The following is a 25261-nucleotide window of genomic DNA, read 5'->3' as shown; positions in this document are numbered from 1 at the left end:
TGACTCTTAGGCCCGAGGCAACTCAGATGTAGAGAGAGATGTGGTGGACTCTGGTGATTTGAAAGAAACAGGTACCTCTCTGTTACCTTTTTTCTAGGCTTATGAAATCCATTCATCCTGTGATCTAATCTTTATTAAAGTTCTACTCTACAACCCCCTCCCCTACCCCAGGCTATCAGGTGGCCCACTGAGTTAGAGAACGTGAAGAGTACATGGGTCACACTGGTAGAAAGAGACTCTTCAGGCCTGGTCATTTCTGAGGTCATGGGCATTGGCCTGTTGACCCCTGAGACCATGTGTTTTTTGAAACTTTTTTGAGAGTGGCTAGGGAGAACACTGGTTTGTACCTCCTGACAGGTCTGTCTTGTGACCTCACAGAATTAACCTTTGCTGGACCTATAATGAGAAAGCTGTTTTTTCCTCGGTGTGTCCTTTATACCTTAAATTATCACATCCAAGCTTGCCTCTTGGTCATTCACCTTTTCCCAAAACAGATTCCCATGTAATGTCCATTCTCCAGGGCCAGAGAGGGGCCCGCCTCTCTCCACCTCCTCTTGGATTCTTATCTCTCTCAACCCTAAACCTCCTTCAGAGACCATCCAGCTCAGATCCAGCTTCCTTCATGAAGCCTTCAGATGGACTAGCCTGCTCATTTTGCACTGTGTGAAGGTTACCTTGTGTTGATATGTATGTTTTCAGACTCTAATCCTTTCTTTTTAAATTTGTTCATTTATTTTGAGAGGGAGAGAGAGAGTGAATCCCAAGCAGGTTCCGTGCACTATCAGCACAGGGCCCAATGTGGGCTTGAACTCACGAACCATGAGATCATGACCTGTGCCAAAATCAAGAGTTGGACCCTTAAGTGACTGAGCCACCCAGGTTCCCCCAGACTCTAATCTTTTCTACAGATACACACAGCACCAGTTCTTTACCTCAAAGTGTTGACAGCCTAGTTAAAAGATACACATCTTAAGTCCAGTTAGACCAAAGGCAGAAGCCCTCTCTCATCTTTTCACTCCTGAGAAGGAGGAAGCTATCAGGAAGCTATTGGCTGCATCTAACCATAGGATTTTTTTTAAGTTTATTTATTTATTTTGAGAGAGAGAGAAAGCATGAAAACAGGGGAGGGGCAAAAAGAGAGGGAGAGAGATAATCTCAAGTAGGCACTGCACTGTCAGCACAGAGCCCAACACAGGGCTTGAACTCACAAACCATGAGATTGTGACCCGAGCCGACATGAACATTTGGATGTTTAACTGGTTTAGCCACCCAGGAGCCCCTAACCATAGGATTAAAAAGAAAAAGAAAAAAAAAAAAAAGAACACGATACCAAAAGATCATTTACTATTTTTTATAACTTGGAGTCTTGAGGAGGGACAGCTCCAAGATTGGTAAGTCAGTTCATTATTTCTATGTAACTAACCACTTCAAAACTTAGGGGTTTGAAACAACAACAATTATTTCTTAGCTCCCAGTTCAGCAGGTTAGCAGTTTAAGCTGGGCTCAGCCTGGCAGCTCTTCTGGTCTTGCCTGACAGATGCTTCCTTATGCCTCAGTGGCCAGCTCTGGGTTGATCAGGTGGTACTGCCTCTGGGGGTCGGCTGGCTATTGGCCAGGGACCTTTAGCTTCTGCCAGTGGCTTCCTCATCCCTCTGGAAGGTGGCCTGGGCTCTTTCTTATAGTGGATTCAGGGGCCCAAAAGCAAGCAGATGTTGTTGCAGATTTTGAGTCTAGAGGTCTGTCTTGTCCAGCAGGAGAGCAGCTGCAGAATTGAATATGAGAGAAGCTAATGTCTGGAGGAGAAAAGAGCCCTGAGTAAGGGTCCTTGCTCTGTAGTTTTTAGGATCAGAAGGCTTACATTCATGATGGATATGCAGAAAGAGACAATAAAACAGTGATCATTAACTCATGTGTGTGAGAGAAAGGGGGTTTTGAAGGTGTGTGTGTTAGGGGTTAGGGTCAATACAAATCAAAGCCCCAGTGCCAAGCAGATGGCTGTTTACTGCAGGCATTAGGCATCGTGTCTGTTTATCTTAACTTTTCTAGGGGCTAAGATAGATAGAGCACGCTACGTCAGGGTTAATAAGCCATTTTTCTTGCTAATTAGCTCTGGACATTTTCTCCCTGCTGTGGGGGCTTTCCACTTCTACCTGTTCTCAGACGTTTTTGTCCTGTGGAAGTGGCTTTCTGCTCTACCCTTTGTTCTATGCTGTGGGTGTTTTTGCCCTGTGGCTGATTCCCACCCTAAGCCTTGTTAACCCATTGATGCAAGCTCAGGGAATTCTTAGACTTATTCCCCACAAGAAATGTCAATGTCACTTGAGGCAAAGAGTGAAAATGAATACAGTCACTTCTGCTGCCTGATACTGGCTAAACTGATTCACTAGGCCAGTACAACTCAAGTAATGGGCAATTACCAAAAGATTCTGCTTTTTGGTGGAAGAACTTTGAAGTCATATTGTAAAGGGCAACATGGAGAGTTTGAACCGTTTTTGAAGTCAGCCTGCCATAGCTGTGTTGGGGCTCAGGGGATTCTTTTCTCTGAGACTTGCTTGGCTTCCCTCTCATTTTCACAAATGACAGCACTGTGCCCTCACACCGCAATATCCAGGGGAAGGAAAAGACAAACCTTTCTAAGAATGAGGAAACCTTCCCCAGGTGTCTCCCACCAACATCTCTTAAGCCACACTTAGGACACAAGCCCATCATATCCAATTTCATCAGAAGCGGGTAGAATTACTGTTCAACATAGTGCTGGGGAGGGCCTCAACTTCTCTGAGGTGGTTGGTTTCCAGAAACCTGAACAAAACTGGAGTTGAGAGAAAAGAAGTAAGGGTGGGGGGTGGCAGCTGGGCCAAGGATCAGTAGGGAGTGGAGGAATCACCTTACACAATATCGTGTACCCATTCATTCTTTTCTTTTTTTTTTTAAATTTTTTTCCAGACACAGAGTGTGTCCAGACACAGAGTGTGAGTGGGGGAGGGGCAGAGAGCGAGAGCGAGAGTGAGAGCGAGAGCGAGAGAGAGAGAGAATCCTAAGCAGGCTCCAGGCTCTGAGCTGTCAGCACAGAGCCCAATGCAGGGCTCAGACCCACAAACTATGAGATCATGACCTGAGCCCAAGTCAGACGCTTAACCGACTGAGCCACCCAGGCTTCCCCAGCCCGTCCCCACCCTGTTTGTTATTTTCTAATAGACCTTTATATTAAGCTTGCTCGTGTCAGGCCCTAGAGAACCAAAGGTGAGCAGAACATTAATGTTCTTAGGGGGCTGATTATAAGAGATAGCAGACACAAGTAAGCAACCTACTATAATACAGTGTTGGTGAGTGGCAGACACTAGGGGATAGGCCTTCAGGCTTACGTGAGGGCCCAGATCTTGCCCTGCTGTCCTTCACTGATCACTACTGTGTTCCGACTGGGGGACTGAAGTGCAAAGACAAATGCAGGAATAAAGGTACAATTTTATTATTATCCAGGTAGCACCCAGTTACCTGCAACTAAACTGCCAAATTGAAACCCAACTGAGATTGCAGACAAATGATGTTGGGGGGGGGGGTCTTTATTCCTACCTACCTTGGAACCAGAATCCATGGCCAGCTGTCTTGGGAGTGGCTTGCAGGACTGTGGGAGAGACAAGACTCCAAGGTGGCTGTAGCCCACTTTCCCAGCTGGTTTCAGGAAGGTCACATGAGCTCTGACCCAAGGAGTCAGGAACTGTAAGGTGGGCTGGTTATGAGGACTAATCTAAGGCACAGCAAATGTGTTGGGCTCTACAGCAACAAATGGTTGGGCTCTACCATTGGGATTAGGAATTTAGCCTTCATTGGAGGCCATGTGGGGAAAACTACAAAATTGCTACAGTAGATTCATGTAGCAGGTGCTCTGGATAAGGGAGGAAGGGTAACGAATTCTTCCTGGGAAAGGTGTCCAGGAAGTGGACATGTCAGCCAGCCTTGTAAGAGGAGTTGGAGTTTTCAGGATCAAAGAGAACATTCTCAATAGAAGGAATGATGTGAACAGAGGCACAGACCCTGAGAAAGGGATGATGTGTTCAAGGAACTGCGAGCTTGGGATACATGGCATAAGAGTGCACAGGCAAAGCTTGAAAATAGGTCAGACTCAGACTGACTGTGAATAGCCATGACGCTGCTAGAAATTGGATTCATTCTAAAGGCAATGAAGGGGAGAACGTAAGAGTTTTAAAACAGAGGTACGACAGGCTCAGGTCCCATTTTGGAGGGATCTCTTTGGCTGAAGTGGGGCAGTAGTGGGAAAGAGACTAGGGGTGGTGACCCAGGTCCACTCTAGGCGGGACAGCTTGACAGATACAAAATAAAAAGCAGTAGGACTTTTTGGCCAGTTTCATTGCTGTTTTTAAATCCTCTGTCTGTGGGTGGGGTGAGTGTGAGGGGGCAAACCTCTTTCAAGGCACAGCCTTCTATGTGCTACAGTGGAAGGCTCCTATAGGAATCCAGGTAGAAGCGATTATAGTCACGTACTGAGTATGTGCCAGGAGCTCGTGGATGGATGGGCTGAGTCTGGGCTCTGCAATTCAGAGGTGGATTTGAAAAGAGCCTTTGTATTTGGCATTTTGCTGCACCAGGCTCCAGAAAATTGTCCTCTGAGGGTTTCTCACTAGTGGAAAATGCACACACACATTGGGAAAGCAAGGAGCAGAAGTGGAATGGGCATGGTTGTCATCATCTCTCTGACCTCAGGGGACAATGTCACAAATTCCATCTCTTCAGGCCATGCTGGTCTCCCCTTGACCCTCTCCAGGAGCCTGAGAAGCTCCCCCTCAGCCTGCTGGGAGGCGGTGGTAAGGAACAGCATCTCTTTTGTTCCTGGAGCTTCCATCGTAAAATATTTAGGGCTGCCAGGAAATAGTCAAGGGGAGATGTTTGACAAACAGGCGTTCCTCACTTTTCAGAGTCACTTGGACCTTCATTATCACATTCATTTGGGCTGCACTTGAAAAGCCATCAGAGGTCCAGGATGCTGCCCTCACTGTCTGCCCTCAAAGGAGGGCACCTACATTATTCATTGGCAGCCTCCCTGCATGAATGGCACAATGCTACTGCTTTCCTGGGCAGCAAAAGTGGGAGCAGGGGCTCCTATGGAAGCTTGGAGGGGCAGAGGCCACCAGGAAAAGAGTTTTGGTTTGTTTCTAGATCAACCTATTTGTCAAAAACATTGATAATTCTATAATCTTAAAGTCTGAATCAAGGACTCCGTGTGTGGCTTCAAGAATTCCTTACTTGAAGCCATGGACATGTTCCTCATCATATTTTAGTGTCAATTTATCTAAGCTCTGGCATCTTTCTCTTGCAAAAAGAGCCACAGAAACACCTGGATATAGTAGATACTTGCTATTTTTGTTCATGTGTTTTTGTTTGGGGTCTTATCTGTTTGCTGTTGACCTGCTGCCTGACTTTGCACAGAGGACATCACCTCTCTGCTGTACCTTAGTTTCTTGAGAGGTATATTTCACAGAGCTACTATGAAAGTAACAAAAACAGGATGAATTGCACATAAAATGTCATGTCACAGGTAAATATGCAGGAGCCATTTTATTTATTTTTATGTATTTGTAGAAAACTGAAGTGATTTGTTAGATATCTAGTGATTCCTCTGTCTCAGGTCTGCCTTTATATGTAGAGCATGTCCAGCCTACATGGTTTTAGGCAGTGTCCATAAACAGTGGAAAATTTGCAGTTGTTTGGTTAATTTCAACAATGGAACTGACCTTGATTAACTTGACAGTACTCAAGTGAGCCAAAAACTTGCTTTCAGATCATAAGCCTTGCTTGGAAATTAGAGAAGACTGTAGTGAGGGCTTTCTGCATGCGCTATAAACTGAAGCTCTGTTCCGGCGCTTTTTATGTGCTTGGCTTCAAATCAGAGTGGGAAGTTAAGCTTTCCAGTGGTTATTTACTTCAACCAGTAGTGAACCTAAGCCCACTGGAAGAATTCTCTCTGTGGTGTGAAATCAGAATTGAGAGTTCTAAGTCTAGATTGGAAGGTAGTATGGTACAGTGGCAGAACATGGGCTTGGTGTCTTGGTATACTGGTTCCATGAGCCTAACTGTGCAATTTGAGGTGAATTATTAACCTCATGGAAGCTGAGTTTCTTCACCTCTGAAATAGAGAAAATAATGTCTATCTCAAAGGATGGGTGGGTTTATTCATGAGATACCATATTTATTTATTTTATTTTTAAAATTTTTTAAATATTTATTTATTTTTGAGAGAGAGACAGAGCTTGAGCGGGGGAGGGCAGAGAGAGGGAGACACAGAATCTGAAGCAGGCTCCAGTCTCCGAGCTGTCAGCACAGAGCCCGATGCAGGGCTTGAACTCATGAGCTGTGAGATCATGACCTGAGCCAAAGTCGGATGCCCAACCGACTGAGCCACTCAGGCACCCCGAGATACCATATTGAAAATGTCCTGGGGTGCTGGGGTGGCTCAGTGGGTTAAGCATACAACTTCGGCTCAGGTCATGATCTCACTGTTTGTGAATTTGAGCCCTGCGTCGGGCTCTGTGTTAACAGCTCAGAGCCTGGAGCCTGCTCTGGATTTGTGTCTCCCTCTTTCTCTGCCTCTCTCTCAAAATAAATAAATAAATAAATAAATAAATAAATAAACAAACAAACATAAAAAAAATTAAAATGTCCTGAACACAGTGATGAATGTAAAATGTAGCTATTACTATAATTAGGCCATAGAGCTTAGGTGTTGGTGGTTCTACAATTAATTGGGTTCAGTTAGCATTCTTTTGGTTATAAGAGACTGGAAATCTGGCTCAAATCTTCTTAATCGAAAAAGAAAATTTTATTAACTCCTATAACGTCAGCTAGAATTGGGCTTCAGTTGGCAAAACTACTGTAAAGCAGGGTGAAACATGGAAGGGTGTAGGAGTTAAACGACTCCTCAGTAAGGCCACCAAATTTAGCAAATAAAAATGCCCATGCCTAGATAAATTTGATAAAACCCCCAACATCTTAATTTATTGAAAAATGCTGAATATAGGGCATTTAGGGGGAGAAAAGCCAATAGAGGAAGCAGGACAAAAATCATTAAATACGGGACATATCCTGTATATACAGGATGCCTGGCAACTCTTCTCCTTAGGGTATTTATACCAATGAAATTCTACTCAGACCTGTAAGCAGTGTTTATAACTAGTGCCAGTACATTCAATTAATTTCATTCTCATATCAGTCAAATTAGCCAGTGCCTTTGCTGGGAAAATTCACAATAATTCTAGGGTCCATACCATGTTACTTGAAAATGATAAAATTCTTCTGAAGAATTTTGTTTTAAAAAATAATAATATTGAGTTTTAGTTTCCGTATGATCCAGGAGGTAAATTTTTGTTCATCTCTCTCACTGTAATTTTGCTGTCCATGTTTGGTTTCGGATAGCAGTAAGATGGCTAGTAACTCCAGGCACATATCCTCCTGGGTTTCAGTCTAGTAGAAAGAGTATTTCTTGGGGCGCCTGGGTGGCGCAGTCGGTTAAGCGTCCGACTTCAGCCAGGTCACGATCTCGCGGTCTGTGAGTTCGAGCCCCGCGTCAGGCTCTGGGCTGATGGCTCAGAGCCTGGAGCCTGTTTTCGATTCTGTGTCTCCCTCTCTCTCTGCCCCTCCCCCGTTCATGCTCTGTCTCTCTCTGTCCCAAAAATAAATAAACGTTGAAAAAAAAAAAAAGAGTATTTCTTTCAGCCTGACAAAATCCATGATCTGCTTTTCACTGATCGGAATTCTACCTCCTTATCTTATTGGGGTGAATTATTAGGTCAGGGGACTGGCATGCTCTGATTGGATTTATTTGGGTCATATGCACACCCTTGGAATCAAGGTTGGAGTTACCCCAAGCATGTGGACTGAGCATGAGGTCTGGAGATTGTTTGTCTGAAGGAAAAGTGGTACTCAGTAACAAGAAGAAGGGATAAAATGGATGCTGGGTAGTGAAAAAAAAAAAAATCACTCCCCCAACCCTAAACAAAAGGAACCAAAATAGCAAATGTCTACCACATCCAAGTGTTTCTGTGGCTCTATTACATGATAAAGATGTCATAATTGAGGTAAATTGACACTGAATTATGATAAGGAATGTGTCCATGACTTTAGGTAAGGAATTCCTGAATCCACACATAAATTCCTTGCTTCAAATTGTCAGATTATGGAGTTATCAATGCTTTTGCATACTTCTCTTTTACTTATTTTTCCCTTTAAAAAAATTTTTTTAATGATTATTTAGTTTTGAGAGAGAGAGAGAGAAAGAGAGAGAGAGAGAGAGAGAGAGAGAGAGAGAGAGAGAGAGAATGAGGGGGGAGGGGTATAGAGAGAGGGAGACACAGAATCTGAAGCAGCTCCAGGCTCTGAGCTGTCAGCACAGAGCCTGACATGAGGCTCAAACTCAGGAACGGTGAGATCCTGACACTGTTCCGAAGTCAGATGCTTAACCAACTGAGCCACCCAGGCACCCCTGCATACTTCTCTTTAAAAAGTTATGAGTACATGGGGTACCTGAGTAATTCAGTTGGTTAAGCATCTGACTCTCCATCTCAGCTCAGGGTCTTGATCTTAGGGTCGTGAGTTCAGGCCCTGTGTTGGGCTGTGCTGGGTGTGAAAGGTTGCAAATACTTTTTTCAAAATTGTAATAGAATTATTGTTTTATTCTGATTATTAAGATAATACATGCATAAAGGGATGTAGAGCAAAGTAAAAATCACCAGTAATCCCACAATCCAGAGATAACTCCTGTCAATATTTTGGTATAATTATTCCAGATGTTTTTACATATGTGTGTGAGGGATGGTGTCTTGTTAAAATTAGTAAAAAAAAAAAAAAAACAAACTTAAAATTACTTTATTCCCTTTTAATTTTTTTAATGTTCATTTATTTTTGAGAGAGAGAGAGAGAAAGAGAGAGAGCCAGCGGGGGGGGGGGGGTGGGGGTAGAGAGAGAAAGAGGGAGACACAGAATCCGAAACAGCCTCCAGGCTGTCAACACAGAGCCCAAGGCGGGGCTCAGACTCATGGACCACGAGATCATGACCTGAGCCGAAGTCAGATGCTTAACAGACAGAGCCACCCAGGAGCCCCTATTACCCTTTTAAATTTAACAATACATTGTGGACATCTTTTCATACTAATAAATATAGATTTTAAAAATGACAACTTTAAAGCTGCATATATTTGAACAAAAGTACCAGGACTATTCAACCGCTCTTACATTAATTTCATTTTTTATGATTATAAGCAATACACTGGTGAAATATCCTTACTTGTACATGTATATTTATCTAATGATTTGAGAAAGACAGAGACAGGATGAGTAGGGGAGGGGCAGAGAGAGAGAGAAAATCCTAAGCAGGCTCCGCACTGTCAGTGCAGAGCCCAACGTGGGGTTGAACTCATGAACTGTGAGATCATGACCTGAGCTGAAACTAAGTGTCGGACGCTTAACCAACTAGGTCATCCAGGTGCCCCTGAATTTTTTTAATGTTTATTTATTTTTGTAATAATTTTGATACAGAGCACAAGCAGGGGAGAGGCAGAGAGAGAGGGAGACAAAGAATCCCAAGCAGGCTCTGAGATGTCAATGTAGAGCCCAATGTGGGGCTCAAACCCACAAACTGTGAGATCATGAACTGAGCCGAAGCCGGAAGCTTAACCAACTAAGTCACCCAGGCGTTTCCATATGAATTATTAAAATGCCAGCCAGAAGGTCATGCCTGTGCTGGGTAGGGTTGCCAGATAAAACACAGGGTATTCAATTAATTTGAATTCTAGAGAAACAGTGGATAGTTTTTTATATAAGAATGTCCCAAATGGGTAAGCTGGTCATTTTTTGTTTGTTTTTGGTTGGCTTATTTCGTTTTTAGCTTAAAAAGAAGAAAAATCAAAGAGGAAAAAGAAAAGAAGAATGTCCCAAATATTGAAAAATCATCTGAAATTCAAATTTAACTTTTGATCCTATATTTTTACTTGCTCAATCTGACAACTCTAAAACTGGGTATAAATCTCTGTTCACAAATCCAGCAGGGGCTCTGCATCTCCATGAGCAGGCAGGGAACCCTGTGCCACAGGTCTGGACACCTTGATGTGCTTAGCAGTCATTCCCTTCAAGGTCTGGCCACCTCCCAGGATACAACCATCTAGTAGGATGTGAATCCTTGCTCTTTTCTTATTGTTGACCTCTGACACCCCCCCCCCCCCCCACCATGTAACGCAGGAATCTCTGCTTCCCATATTGAGTTAGCTTCTAGGGCTGCTGTAATGACATATCACATGCTGGGTGGCTTAAACAACAGAAATCATTTTCTTACACTTCTGGAGAGTAGAAGTCCATGGTCAAGTGCCAGCAAGTTTGTTTTATGGTGAGATCTCCTGGTTTGCAAACTACTGCCTTCACACTGTGCTCTCATATGACCGACCCTCTGTTCACAGAGAAAGAGAGAGGGGGGCGGGGGAGTCAGAGTCTATTCTTCTTTCTAGGACACCAATCCTACAGGACCTGGGTCCCACCCCTATGACCTCATTTAAATTTACATTAATTACTTCCTTGGGAGGCTCCGGCTCCACATACAGCTAGCTACACCAGGCATTAGGGCTTTAGCATATGGGTGCTGGGAGGACACAGATATTCAGTCCATAACACATATCCTTCAAGGTGTCCTCCTCTTATTACTGCTTTCAAAGACTCTCAAGCAATTCAGACTTTTGACAAACAAAATAAGCAACCTCTGGTTATGAACCAAAGAGCAAAATTTGTCATATGAAACTCAAAGGATTAAGGAAGAACTCTATTGAAATATTTGTAGCCTTAATAAATTGAATATTTATTTATCAAAGCAGTGTATCTTCTACATAATGTTTTTTGGGGGCACACAAAAGCCATTTTGTGGAAACATAAAATAGGCACCATATCACCATATCTCTATCTATCTATCTATCTATCTATCTATCAGCTATCAGCTAACTATCATCTATCTATCTCTTTATATACTGGACATATATTAATAAAGCAACGGTCATAGCTACCAGCTACGAGTGACTGTGCCTTATACGAATATTATCTTAAATCCTCACAGTGTGAGGCACCTTGAGTTATTGTTTTCATTTATTAGATGAGGCCACCGAATAAGTAACTGGGCTAAGACTGTCGCACTCCAAGAACAATGTTTTTTTTTTTTTTTTTTTTTTCTAGGTAGAAGGGCTATGTGTGATTTTAAGCATCTCTTTTATAGTTTTCTGTGGGCCCTTCTTGCTGGAGCAAGGTGAAAGAGAGCATATTTTTTTAGGATAAGAAAAAATTATTTCTATCTTGAAAAATGATAAGGGGTGGTTATAGAAATTAAGAGAGAAAACAGATAAAAGAAATCATTAGATCTGTATGAGAGTGTTTACGGCACTCAACCAACTGTGAATGTTCTAGCTGGGCTATCAATTTGATGGGTATTAAATGGTATCTTGTTGAATCAGTATTTTGTTGGCAATTATAAGGTACACACGTTCTCTTAAAGGTATTGGTGAACACTAAAACCATGAGTGTCTTGACAGTTTCACTGTGGTTGTCTGAAGCATAAAATACAGCCCTAAACTTGTTGCATGCCTCTTCTCTACCTTTCTGGGAATATACAGGGCTTTGGTGATACACCCCAGAGGAGCAAAAAAATTTTAGCAAGCTCAAGGTTTCAAGAAATGCCAAATTCCACATCACTCGGAGAAATGACAGAGTGCTTGGGGAAGAGCTGTTGAGTCTAAGTCTGTAAACAGCAAATGTAGAGAAGAGTTGAGATAGTCAGCGGTTCACACTGGGCCCAGCAAGCAGCAAGATTGTCCAGATTCTGGTCCCAGCCTTCCCCTGCTAATGTGACATGGCCAAGCTTTGGGGAAGTCAGTCCATTTGGAGAGTGACCCTTAGTAGCTACCATTTCCAGAGACTGATTTTGGGGGCAAAGGAGGGGATTTTTTAAAAAAACACCTGCATGGGGAATTCTTTTTTTTTTTTAATGTTTATTTTATTTTTGAGAGAGAGAAGGTGCGTGCGCAACTGTGTGCACACAAGTTGGGGAAGGGCAAAGAGAGAGAGAGAGGGAGACACAGAATTTGAAGCAGACTCTTCACTATCAGCACAGAGCCCAACACGGGGCTCGAACCCACAAACTGTGAGATCATGACCTGAACTGAAGTCGGATGCTTAAACAACTGAGCCACCCAGACACCTCTGCATGGGGAATTCTTGAGTTTAGTATTGTTCAATTATATTAAATTTCAGACATATGAAATTTAGGACTCTCCATGACTATATTAGCTTGTGTCTGAAGGGAAGTTATTTTAAAGGAAGGCAGTCTGATAGTCCTATTCTCTACAAGGAACTTTAAAGAATATTTGGTTTCTCATACAATTCTAAATGAGACAAAAGAAAAAAGATTATTTTTTATTATTTTTTTTTAACATTTATTTATTTCTGAGAGACAGAACATGAGTGGGAAAGGAGCAGAGAAACAGAGAGAGACACAGAATCTGAAGTAGGCTCCAGATTCTGAGCTGTCAGCACAGAGTCCGACCTGGGGCTTGAACCCACAAAGTACGAGATCGTGACATGAGCTGAAGTCAGACCCTTAACTGACTGAGCCACCCAGATGCCCTGAGAGAGGATTAATTTAAACTTGTTTTACTCAGCAAAGTGTTAAATTAGTATTGGATTATCAGATAGTCTCTATATGCACAGGAACTGTAAACAAGTGGTGTTCAACATTGTTTAAGTTTAGACACCCCCCATGCCCTGTCTTATGCTAGATTTAGAAGTTTGTGCACTAGCTGACAAATGGTCATTCTCATGATGGCTCCGTCAGCTAGCCAATGTCCCCATCTTCCTTGCACAGTAAAGAATGTGTAATGATTTGGCTATAGCACAAAGCATAGGTGTTAAACTTCATTGAGATGAGACAAGATAAAAATCATCAGGATTACCTAAAGTGCTGAATCTTTAGCTTTAATCAGATGTTTACTAGAATTCAGCCTTTTGAATCTGTATTGAATTGTGAGGGAAGATAACACATTTAAAGATCATATGTGAAGTGCTAGAAATGTATCCTGGATGATAATCTCTAAAAGGCAAGGTGTAAAGGCTTTTCTGATATGTAAGCTCTCCAGGATAGAAACCCCATAAAACATAATCTTTGCATATGTTATGTACATACACATTTTGAAAAATTATGTGTGAAGATGGAAATTGGAAAAATAGAGAGGAGTGAGTAGCAGGCCTTCCAAAAACTAACAAACAAACAAATAAATAAATAAATAGCATGCAGTCTCCAAGTTCTAGAATTTTAGGACAGAGATGAGACTGATGAATAAATGTTATTCTAACCCAAGTGATACATACTGATTGTTGCAGTAGTAAAAGGTGGTGTTTCAACAGATTCAATATATTGGCATTAAGTTTCTACTATGTACTAAGCAATGTATAATGATAAGTGAAACAGAGGATTTCCACCTTTAGTGGAGAGCCTGTGAGTGTGCGTGTGCCTGTGTGTGTGTGTGTGTGTGTGTGTGTGTGTGTGTGTGTGTTGATGGTGCAGTGGATGAAGATACTAATCCAGTATGCCTAAATATAAAACTCCAACTGTAACAAATGTTACCAAGTACAGCTATCCATGTAGCTGTGCAATAAGAGCTTAAAATAGGGGGATTTGACTTAATGACATTGTCGCTGGTATTTGAATGATGAGCAGAAGATTAAATAGGCAAAAGTTCTAGAAACAGCACACCGGGCAGTGTTAACAGCATGTGCAAAGGTCCTGTGGAAAAAAGATGATCAGCATGAGAGACTGAGGTGGCAAGGGAAAGGGTAACCAAGAAAGGTGGAGGGCTAAGAGCTTTATCTTTAGCCAAGGAGCAATGGGACACTGTGGAATGTTTAAAGCAGGTGGTGATGAAGTGATGTGATCAGATTTGTACTTGAAAATATCAGCCTGGCTACAGTGTAATAGGCTGGATGGACTGGATGGATGTAGGGGCCCATTGCTAAACTTCTGCAATGTCCAGGTGGAAGATGGCACTAGGGTAATTAGAGATGGAGGTGGAAGGTGAATGCATTGGAGATCCATGAGGGAGGTAAGAGCTTTGGGACATGTGGATGGATTAGAGGCATTGGTTAGAGAGAAAGAAGTGGATGAGAGGAAGAGGATGGCTTCTAAGATTAATAATACAAAAGGGTAGGGAATCCAATAGTCGCTTCCTTTTGGTATCAATATGAAATATGATTTGGGAATGTGTGTAGGACGTAAAAGCAGTGAACATACTTAAAAACCCTTTTAATTTTTATTAAAGTAATACATGTACATGCTTTAAAAAGCCAGATGATGCTATAAGGCTTCTGAGGAAAACCAGCAAGCCCTGACTCTCTCTTTACCATGAATCCGAGTCCTGAGAGGCAACCACATTCAAGAATTTTAAAAGTTTGTTTCACATATTTACATTTATTTTTCTCAACAAATACTTACATGGCTATATCTTGAATTCTTTTTTTCATTTAACAAATATTTGTTAAAGCTCCTGCTATGTGCCCATCACTGTTCTAGATGTGGATACATTAGTGAAAAAGTCAGGGGTATGTGAAAATTTGCATGCCTGAAAATGCCTTCATTCAGTTCTTAGGCTTGGTTAATGATTGTATGGATATAAAATTCCGGGATGATGGGGTGCCTGGGTGGCGCGGTCGGTTAAGCGTCCGACTTCAGCCAGGTCACGATCTCGCGGTCCGGGAGTTCGAGCCCCGCGTCAGGCTCTGGGCTGATGGCTCGGAGCCTGGAGCCTGTTTCCGATTCTGTGTCTCCCTCTCACTCTGCCCCTCCCCCGTTCATGCTCTGTCTCTCTCTGTCCCAAAAATAAATAAACGTTAAAATTCCAGGATGGACATTGTTTTTCTTTGGAATTTTGAAGGCGTTGCTCCACTGTTTACAAATTTCCAATCTTGCTGTGAGAAGTCAATGCTTTTCTGATTTATTTGCATGTGACATTTTTTTCCCTCTGGAAGTTGTTAACATGTTCTCTTTATCCCCAGTGTTTTTTAGTGATACGCTGTGTACCTTGGTATGCATGTATCGGGCCTCAGGCTACTTAGTAAAATAGAAGACCCCCATTACATTTGAATTTCAGATAAAGTAAGTACTTTTTGAAATATTTGGGCACATACTTTTTGTAAAAGATTACTCGCTGTTTATCTGAAATTCAAATTTAACTGAGTGTCCTTTTTTGTTGTTTTTGTTTGTTTGTTGCTACATATAACAACCTTAGAACTTGGTCTTTTCAATCTGAAGACTCATGTCTTTCAGGTTAAGGAAATTTTCATGTATTATTTATTTTTCTTTAAGTTAAAATATGAGTCTAGGTTTAAAAAGATAAGTTATTTCAAAAGGCTTATAACCAAAATAGCAGTCTTTGCCCCCACTCCTCCGCATCCCTATCCTGTACTTCACAGAAGCAAATCTATTTCAACTCTTTAGGTCTTTATTTTAGATTTGCATTTCTAGACTGTATTTCTCAATAGTGCACTTACATTCCCCTCCACAACCATTTTTTTTTTTAATTTGAGAGAGAGAGATTGAGAGAGAGAGAGAGAGAGAGCACACAGGGAGAGGGGCAGAGAGAGAGAGAGAAAATCTTGGGCAGGCTTCACACCCAGTGCAGAGCCTGACATGGGGCTTGATCCCATGACCCTGGGATCATGACCTGAGCCAAAATCAAGAGTAGGAGACTCACCTGGCTGAGCCATCCAGGCCACTCTCCCCTTATTTTTTAAGTCTTGGAAAATTTGACTTGCTTTTACGGATGATAAGGATTTTTCTTTCTTACACGATCTCCATTACTCTGCACAAGGTAGACACACAACTTCTCAACCCTTTGTGGGATAAGTGGCATAATGTTTATTTGCTCAATATGCTCCTTTACTTTATTATGACTATAATATTATTTCTCCTTGAGCCAAGTAGTGTGCTGCAATGTAACTACATCTCCATTCTTGTGCTTTTTGTTTTCCTATGGAGCTACTAAATATCTTTTTTGTTGCTTAATTTTCTATACACCTGTCACAATCTGATGTCTAAAAGGAGAGTGGGTAGGGGCACCTGGGTGGCTCAGTCGGCTCAGGTCATGATCTCACAGTCCATGAGTTCGAGCCCCGCGTTGGGCTCTGTGCTGACACCTCGGAGCCTGGAGCCTGCTTCAGATTCTGTCTCCTCCTCTCTCTGCCCCTCCCCCATATGTGCTCTGTCTCTCTCTGTCTCAAAAATAAATAAACATTTATTTTTAAAGGAGGGTGGGGCTCAGCAAACTTCCCACCAGCTATGTAGATATCCTCCTATTTATCTGCAGAGACACCAGGCTTTCACCTTCGTCTGGACTGCTTGGGGCCTTTCCACCCTCCTGCTCCTGTCTGGTGTAGGTCTGTTGCATACCTTCTGTCCCATGACACCCCCTCATTTTCACCCAGGGATTCACTTCATGCCTCTGCTCTGGTAGTCTCCTGATTGCATAGGTATAGTATTTTAGGCTGCAAATCATCTCCATTGTCTTCTAGCTTCTAGATTTGGTAGAATCTGATGCTGTCCCAGTTCCTAAATTTCATGTGCCGTGCCTTGATGTAGGTATATTTTTATCCATTTTCATGGACTTTCAGTGGACTTTCTTGGCCTGGAAATGCCTGTTTTTCAATTTTTGAACATTTTCAAACTATGTCTTTGATGATTTTCTTCCATTCTGGTTTTGTCTGTTCTCTTTTTTCCAGAACTCCTATTAACTGACTTTGGATCTCCTGACTGGTTCTTAAATTTCTTTACTCTAAGGACAACCACTCCTATGTGTTTCCTTTAATTTTATACTACACTCACAACACTACTGGCCACAAAATGTGTGTGTAGGGTTTCCCAATCCAAGCAGTTCTCAGATTCTATGGTCACCATCTGGATGTCCTGTAATTCAACTCAATTCTGGCACTCTCTACTTGGAGACAGTATCAGATTCCACAGGTTAAAGTTCAGTCCCACAGGACTGCCCTCTTCCCCATTTTGGACATCAGTAGAAAGTCCAGGGTGATACTTGTGCTTCTAAAGACTGGCTATAAATTAGAGAGTATCCCCCTTTCTGGTTCAATTAATTTGTTAGAGCAGCTCACAGAACTCAGGAAAACCATTTACTTACTAGATTATCAACTTATTGTAAAAGGATATAACTCAGGACAGTCAGATGGAAGAGATACATAGGGCAAGATTGGGGAAAGGACCTCCATGTCCTCTCTGCAGGCGCCTTTCTTCTAACGCCTCTGCGTGTTCACCAAGCTGGAGGTTCTCTGAACTGTGTCCTTTTGGGGTTTTCTGGGGGCTTCAGTACATAAGCAGTGATGGAGTATAACATTGGCCATTGGTGATCCATTTAACCTCCAGCCCTCCCTTCTCCCAGGAGGTCTGTGGGTGGTATAGAGGGAGGGGGAGGTGGGATGGAAAGTTCTAACCCTCTAATTCTGGTTGGTTCCCCTGGCAACCAGCCCCCATCCTTAGGGACTCTTCAAAAGTTGCTGCAGTCATGTAAACTCAAGTGTGGTTCAAAGGGGCTTCTAAAGGATACCCATTTGACCTTTGTGGTTCTGAAGCTATTTCAGAAACTGAGGGCAAAACCAAATATTATAACAATAGATGCCCCTATTATTCTAATCATTTAGGAAATTACATGGGATTTACCAGCTGTGATCCAGGAACCATCAACAAAGACCTAAATTTGCATTTCTTATGAATGACAGTATCACATTTACTTTACTCTTTTTCTTTATACTTTTTGGGAGATTTCCTTTAATTTATCTTCTAGACCTATTTCAGTTTTATTTTGGCTATATTAAAAAGAAAATCAGACTAGAGATGGAGTCACTTGCCCTTGGGACAACCTCTCCAAGAGTGGAATTTTAAGCCAATTAATCTGGAATTTTCTGGTCGCACCAACCAGGCAATCAATCTGTCAGCTGGGCTCTCCTATCTTCAAAGGAAGATAAGGTAATCTTCATGATAAGGGCCCCTAGGGGAAAGGGACATTGCCTGAAACGATCCTTTTCTTTTCTTTTGAAAACAATCTTTTTCTTTTCTTTTCTTTTCTTTTTTCTTTTCTTTTCTTTTCTTTTCTTTTCTTTTCTTTTCTTTTCTTTTCTTTCCTTTCCTTTCCTTTCCTTTCCTTTTTCTTTTCTTTCTTTCTTTCTTTCTTTCTTTCTTTCTTTCTTTCTTCCTTAATAACTTTCTCGCCCACCCTTTCCTATAAAAATCTGCCATTTTGGGGGCACCTGGGTGGCTCAGTCCTTAAGCCTGCAACTCTTGAGTTCAGATCCTGATGTCATGGTTTGTGAGTTTGAGCCCTGCGTGGGGCTCCGTGCCCACAGTGCAGAGCCTCTCCCTCTCTCTTTGCCCCTCCCCATTCTCTCTCTCTCTCTCTCTGTCCCTGTCTCTCAAAATAAATAAATAAACTTTAAAAAAGCCTTCCATTTTATACTACTCAGAGCTTCCCTTTACTTGCTAGATGGGATGATGCCTGATTCATGAATCAGTTAACAAAGCCAGTTAGGTCTTTAAATTAAGTTGATTTTTTTAAACAGCTATTATACTTCACATTTCCTGGAATTATTTTCTTCTTGGATGCTTCCTTCTTTATAGCCGACTATTCTTGCTTCATGGATAAAGTATTTATCTGAGGATTTCCAATATTTTTGAAGTTTTTTTTTTTTTCTGGCATGTTCTATTTCCTCTGAATTTGTCTGTTTTGGCCTGTTCAAGACTTTCCTCTGATGTTTGTGATTTAATGATATCTGTGTATTTTAAAAAATGAGGTGTGAAGGGGCTTCGGAGGCTCAGTGTCTGTGGGGCTTGTTAAGTGGTGAGTTCATGGCAGGGTAATGATGTAGCTGGGGCCACGCCATCTTTTTGAGGATTTCTTGGTATCCATGTCTATACACAGAAATAGAAAGAAATTCTCCAGTTGTTGGCCTGAATATCTGGCAGCAAAGCAGAGGAGGTGGCAAACTGTTCACACTTCACATGTAGACACTCATGTCACATGTAACCCCCCTACTTCCAGTATGTGCTTTCTGCCTTACTTGGTACAAATGACCTTGAACCCAGGCCTTTCAGGTTTAGTTTCTCCTCAGACTTCTCTTTGATGGGGTAGCAGGTGGGTAAATGGCTCTGTGGGACTGGGGAAGAGACCTGGAAGGGTAGTTTAACTGCAGCCAATGTTTAGCTCTCCCCCTTGACCCTGTTTCTGAGGTGTAGGGTGCCACCAGGTCCCGAGCCTCCATGGGTTCTCTGGGAGCAAACCTGCGCATCTCACTGACCCTCATCTGCAGGCACTCAGGTTTCAAATTTGCCCCTCTCTTAAGCCCAGTGCTATTCTCCCACTGGCTTCCTGTCATCTACAGATTAGCTCTTACATATATTTGATCCCCTATCCTGACTTATTTGTCTTTGTAACTTTACTGCCCTGTTTAAAAATTCCCCTCACAGTGTTGCAGGATTTTTTTTTTTTTTTTTACCTCAATACCCAGGATTCGTTATCTTACTTCCAAGAATGAAGAGGTGGACACAAAATGAGCAGCAGGCAAATTTTATTAGAGTCTAAGGTCAGAAAGCAAGAATAGTATGAAAGCATTCTTCACAGGAGGGGATATTTGAAAGTGAATGCCCACAGCTATAAATGAGAGTCCTCGTTTTATAAGGTTCTGGTCAGCCCTCCCATCCTTCCCCCCTTGTGCCTTCTCAGGTCCTACCCTTATTGGCTGGATAGCTCTAGGTGTTGGGTTGTCCATTTCCTGATTGGCTCAAGTCCATCGTATGAGGGGTGGTCTGTGGCCATATCATTCCTTATGGGTCATATGTTTTGTGGTCTACTACTTATTTTTAGTTAGGTCTTTTGTCAAATTCCTGAGGGAAACCTGAGGGGGAGCGGGTGATGTCTGTTACATTTTTAAGAGGAACCTGAGGGGGTTTGCTGTGGGTCAGACACTATGTGTTTTTTCCCAGCCAGGGACCTCAGGTCCTAATCTTTCCCTCTCCTCCTACTGAATTCTATCTTCTCCTATCATAACATGAGCACCTGGGTGGCTCAGCTGGTTAAGCATCTGACTTGATTTCAGCTCAGGTCATGATCTCGTGGTTCTCTTGAGCACAAGCCCTGCGTCAGGCTCTACACTGACACCATGGAGCCTGCTTGGGGTATTCTCCTTCTCTCTCTGACCCTCCCCTGCTCTCTGTCTCTCTCAAAATAAGTAAAAATAAACATTAAAAAGATAATAAAAATTTAAAAAAAGTAAAAATTTCCCTCACAATTATTTTAGTAGGTTTTGAACAACAACAAAAAATCCCATGTTTTTTTGTTTTTTGTTTTTTGTTTTTTTTTATTTATATATGAAATTTATTGTCAAATTGGTTTCCATACAACACCCAGTGCTCATCCCAAAAGGTGCCCTCCTCAATACCCATCACCCACCCTCTCCTCCCTCCCACCCCCCATCAACCCTCAGTTTGCTCTCAGTTCTCAACAGTCTCTTATGCTTTGGCTCTCTCCCACTCTAACCTCTTTTTTTTCTTTTTTTCCTTCCCCTCCCCCATGGGTTCCTGTTGAGTTTCTCAGGATCCACATAAGAGTGAAACCATATGGTATCTGTCTTTCTCTGTATGGCTTATTTCACTTAGCATCACACTCTCCAGTTCCATCCACGTTGCTACAAAAGGCCATATTTCATTTTTTCTCATTGCCACGTAGTAGTCCATTGTGTATATAAACCACAATTTCTTTATCCATTCATCAGTTGATGGACATTTAGGCTCTTTCCATAATTTGGCTATTGTTGAGAGTGCTGCTATGAACATTGGGGTACAAGTGCCCCTATGCATCAGTACTCCTGTGTCCCTTGGATAAATTCCTAGCAGTGCTATTGCTGGGTCATAGGGTAGGTCTATTTTTAATTTTCTGAGGAACCTCCACACTGCTTTCCAGAGCGGCTGCACCAATTTGCATTCCCACCAACAGTGCAAAAGGGTTCCCGTTTCTCCACATCCTCTCCAGCATCTATAGTCTCCTGATTTGTTCATTTTGGCCACTCTGACTGGCGTGAGGTGATACCTGAGTGTGGTTTTGAAAAAATCCCATGTTTTTGATCTGCCATTTTAAACTCTAGGTCAGATGATTTCTCAATATGCATTCTTTGGGCTAATGTGAAAATTGTGAATTCCCTGAGAACAAGTGAAGAGCTGTAGGTGAAGGGCAGCCTTGGAATAAAGGCCACAGTGTATAATTTACATTCATATCAGGAGAGGTGAGCCTAACACATGTCCTTGGCATTTGGAAGTTGATACAACACCAAATTTGAATGCAGAAGTGCTTGTATAGGCTTCTTCCCAATCATGAGTGTGTGAAAGAGCAAAAATTTTCTGTTCTTGGGGCACTTGGCTGGCTCAGCTGGTGGAACATGTGACTCTTGATCTCGGAGTCATGAGTTTAAGCCCCACATTGAGTGTAGGAGATTACTTAAAAATAAATAAACTTAAAAAAAAAAGTTTTCTGGGCGCCTGGGTGGGTTCAGTGGGTTAAGTGTTCAACTTCAGCTTAGGTCATGATATCACGGTTTGTGGGTTTGAGCCCCATGTCGGCCTCTGTGCTGACAGCTCAGATCCTGGATCTTATTTTACATTCTGTGCCTCTCTCCCTCTCTGCCCCTCCCCTGTTAGTACTTTGTCTCTCTCTCTCTCTCTCTCTCTCTCTCTCAAAAACCCACATTTTTACCATTTGCTAAAGTGTTATCTTTCACTTGATGACCACTGGAACATCACAAAGAACAAAGGTTTTCAACCCCTTGTCAGAGATTATCATATAGACGACCCACTGGAAAGCATGTGGGTGCAGGTCTTGTGAGGCCAACGCCAGTGGTTGGTGACACTTAGCCATGAGGTGAGTTGCTGTGCCCAGAACACCAGGCTTGCAGTATGCTTTTGGGTCACATTTGTGCTTTACTAAAATTACAGTAACTCCATGTTATGAACCTCTGGGTTTGTTCCCAAATAATTAAAATTACAAATATCAAGTAGGAGGAGGCTACTACACAGGCCCAATAATATTTACTAGCATTTTAGTTAAGGCTTACCTTTTCCAAAGTGGTTTCACTAACATCTGGTCCCTGTGGTAGCCCTAAGAGGCTTGGAACACACCTCTTCATGGCCATCCTCGCAGAGACAGAAGTTGCAATAAATTGTTGGTTTATTTGTGTTTAGCCAAATCTGGCCTGCTCTTGAAGTGTCTTGTGGTCATAGACACATACACAGGGCATCAGGAGGGTAAGCATGGGGTCTAGTTTTCTTTGCCCAGGGCATGGTAGAGGCTGACCTTGAACATAGGACTATGTGCCCCAGCTATCACATACTTTCCAATAGAAAACATTACATGTGATACAGTGTAGGACAGCCCATAAAGGCAGCAGAAAATCAGGGAAGAGAGAGATCAATTGTCTTGGGATGGCTAGAGAGGCTCATGAAGGTAGTGAGTGGGTCTGGGCTTGGCCTACAGGGAAGGTAGAGCTGAGGAATGTCGGGGGGGCGGGTGGGGAACAAGAGAACCCCATGGGTGGCGCAAGGGAGTAGCCAGGCCAGGGACAGGCCTCTTTCACAGAGGGAATGATGTGTCTGGTTATGTATGCTGAGGGTCCGAGATGAGCCCCTGGGACCTAGATGGATGGTGCAGGGCATTAGAGAGAAGGGAGCCCAGCTGAGTAGATTGTATGAGGCTTCACTTTACAGGGCCTTAGGGGGTGAGCACATTGCTTGGACTTGATTTCCTGGAGGACTTTTGAGCCATTAAAGGTTGAGAATTAGTGACTGAGCATCTATAGACAACTTTTGCAGGAGTAGATTCAGGTCGAGTGTGCTCAGCAGTGGCTGATGGGTTGCAGGAACCCTCGTGGGGTGGGAGGTATGGTTTGAGTGAACCAGAGAGCCCAGAAAGAGAGGCCAGCTGAGGGACCATGATGCACATGTCAGAGGAGCCAAGGAAATGCTGGAGCTTGTTCCCAGGTTTCCTGGTGCCATTCCTCATGCAGATCACCCTCATATCCCTAACTGCACTTCCTTTTGTTCTGGTTCTCCCTGGCAGGGAAAAGGCTGGCACAGTTGTCCAAACAAGGAGAACTACACATACATTTCTGGTAGCGGCTGGACAGAGAGGGCCTGGACACCCAACTTCTCAGGAAGACGAGACCCCTCCTTGGATCATGCAGCCTGACATCTCTCCAGTGGCCTCCCACAAGCAGTGACCAGATTAGAAAAAGCTGAGACCAGACCTGCCAGCATTAAAGATGGGGCCCAGGATGTTGGGGTGAGGCTGTGGGGGGAAGGTGAAAGGTGGTGGGAGGGTCAAAAAAGACCACGTATGGGGAGGTCAGGGTCAAGGGATCCCAGAAAGTGCATGGCTGTGCTACAGACCCACCCAGGGAAAGGGTGACCATGAAGACTAACAAATAAATATATGACAAAGTCTCAGGGGCTATGTGTTTTGCTGTGTGAAAAAATCAATAGCTAAGTTAAGGAGACAAGTCAGGTAGTCATGACAAAAGCAAACAGGTAACCAGGATGCCAGAATAGCTGGGCAGCTTTCCAGGTGCCACACACAGGTGATCAGAAAAGGTGCTTGAATACCTTCTGCATCAACCCTACCATGGACTGGGGACATTCTCCAAGAAGGCAACCCATGGGCTAGGAGTTGTTTGCCTTTTATATATACATGCCGATGGGCAAATGTCAAGGTCAGCATTATATTTCTCATGACTTTCCTAGGACCCAGATGATGCTGTGCATGGGATCCCCTAGGAGCAGGAAAGACTTCTTTCTGGTGTGTGAGACCCTCATTGCTCTTCTTGTCGTGGCCTGTCCTCAGGGGAAGGAGAGAAAGATTACTTCTGGAAGGTCCCTCCTTCCTGCCCACATAGTCTCTCTCCAGCTTCCTTCTAGGTGCTCTAGAGGGGGAGATACCACCTGCCTGTCACTCTTCCAAGTATGTTTTTCTCTTGGGGAACAAATCACATGACACTGATTTTTCCCTCTGAATTTACTTTCCTAATTAAGTGTGGCTGGAATTACAGTTTGCTATAATGCCTGGGCCCTCCCAGATATGTTCTGAATGCGGGGATTTGTTACCATAACTGTGGAAATCTCTACAACAGGGACCATATTTTTAGCCATGTGCCCATGTAATGTCTAACAGGGCACCTGACACAGAATTATCATTCATAAAATGTCTGGTGAATGAGTGAATGAGGTGTTGACTCTAGTTAATACATAAAGTTAAAACACTTATACACAAATCATCAAGAACCACATATTGTTTATTACAAATGAAAATATTGTCAAACCTCCCTGCAACACACACACACACACACACACACACACACACACACACACACATACATCCTTTACCCTCCTAGGCTTCTCTTCTTACTAGAGAAGCTCTATAACCCTAACATTTCTTGTGAAGGTCTTTCTCCCAAGCTGTGTCCACCATTTGTTTGATCTTTCATTCAACAAGTGTTCCTTGAGTATCTCTGTGCCAGGTCAATGAATAAAAACAAGAATCTATGTCCTTATGAAGTTTAGGTTCTGGTGTGGGGACACAGGCAATGGATACAATAAATTACTCAAATATATTGTTTACTAGGTGAGTGTGAAGGTAATAGAAGATAATCAAGAAAGGAGCTATGGAATACAGTGGGGTGCGGGGGTAGATATTAGCTTAAAATAGGGGAGACAGGGAAAGCTTGACCTAGAAAGTAATGTTTAAGTCAAGAGCAAAAGAAGTCAAGGGGTGAACCATGAAGGCAGCTGGAGGAAACATTCTAGGTAGAGGGGAGAGCCAGTACAAAGACCCTAAGATGTGAGCATCCCTGGCATGCTCTAGGAACAGCAAGAAGGCCAGTGTGCCCTCAACTGTGGCTGGAGGGCAGCGGGAAAGCAGGAGAGGAGCAGGACATAAAGCCTGAAAGAGCTGGGTGGCCAACCAGGCAAGGTATCACAGGCTCCTGAAAAAACTTTGCTTGTACTCTGAGTTGGAGGGAAGTCTTTTCCCCAGGGTTCTGAGCAGAGAAGCAATAGGATTTTAATAGAGTTTACCAGTTAGGAGGTTGTTCGAATAGTCTGGGGGAGAGCTGATGTCAGGTTGGGCCACTGTCAGCA

At 42.9% G+C, this 25261-nt stretch overlaps 1 protein-coding gene across 1 annotated transcript in view; it reads left to right on the top strand.

The window, feature by feature from the left end:
- Positions 1 to 23575, top strand: part of KCNA6 (potassium voltage-gated channel subfamily A member 6) — a 47163-nt gene extending 23588 nt beyond the window's left edge. Inside the window, 1 exon segment of the mRNA XM_040462894.1 lies at positions 23190 to 23575. The gene's annotated coding sequence lies outside the window, so the exon portion shown is untranslated.
- Positions 23576 to 25261: the final 1686 nt, after the last annotated feature.

This window comes from Herpailurus yagouaroundi, unplaced genomic scaffold (assembly GCF_014898765.1).
Source record: "Herpailurus yagouaroundi ecotype Mexico unplaced genomic scaffold, PumYag 355, whole genome shotgun sequence".
Classification (NCBI taxonomy): Eukaryota; Metazoa; Chordata; class Mammalia; order Carnivora; family Felidae; genus Herpailurus; species Herpailurus yagouaroundi.
This window is presented reverse-complemented; position numbering and strand designations above follow the sequence as displayed.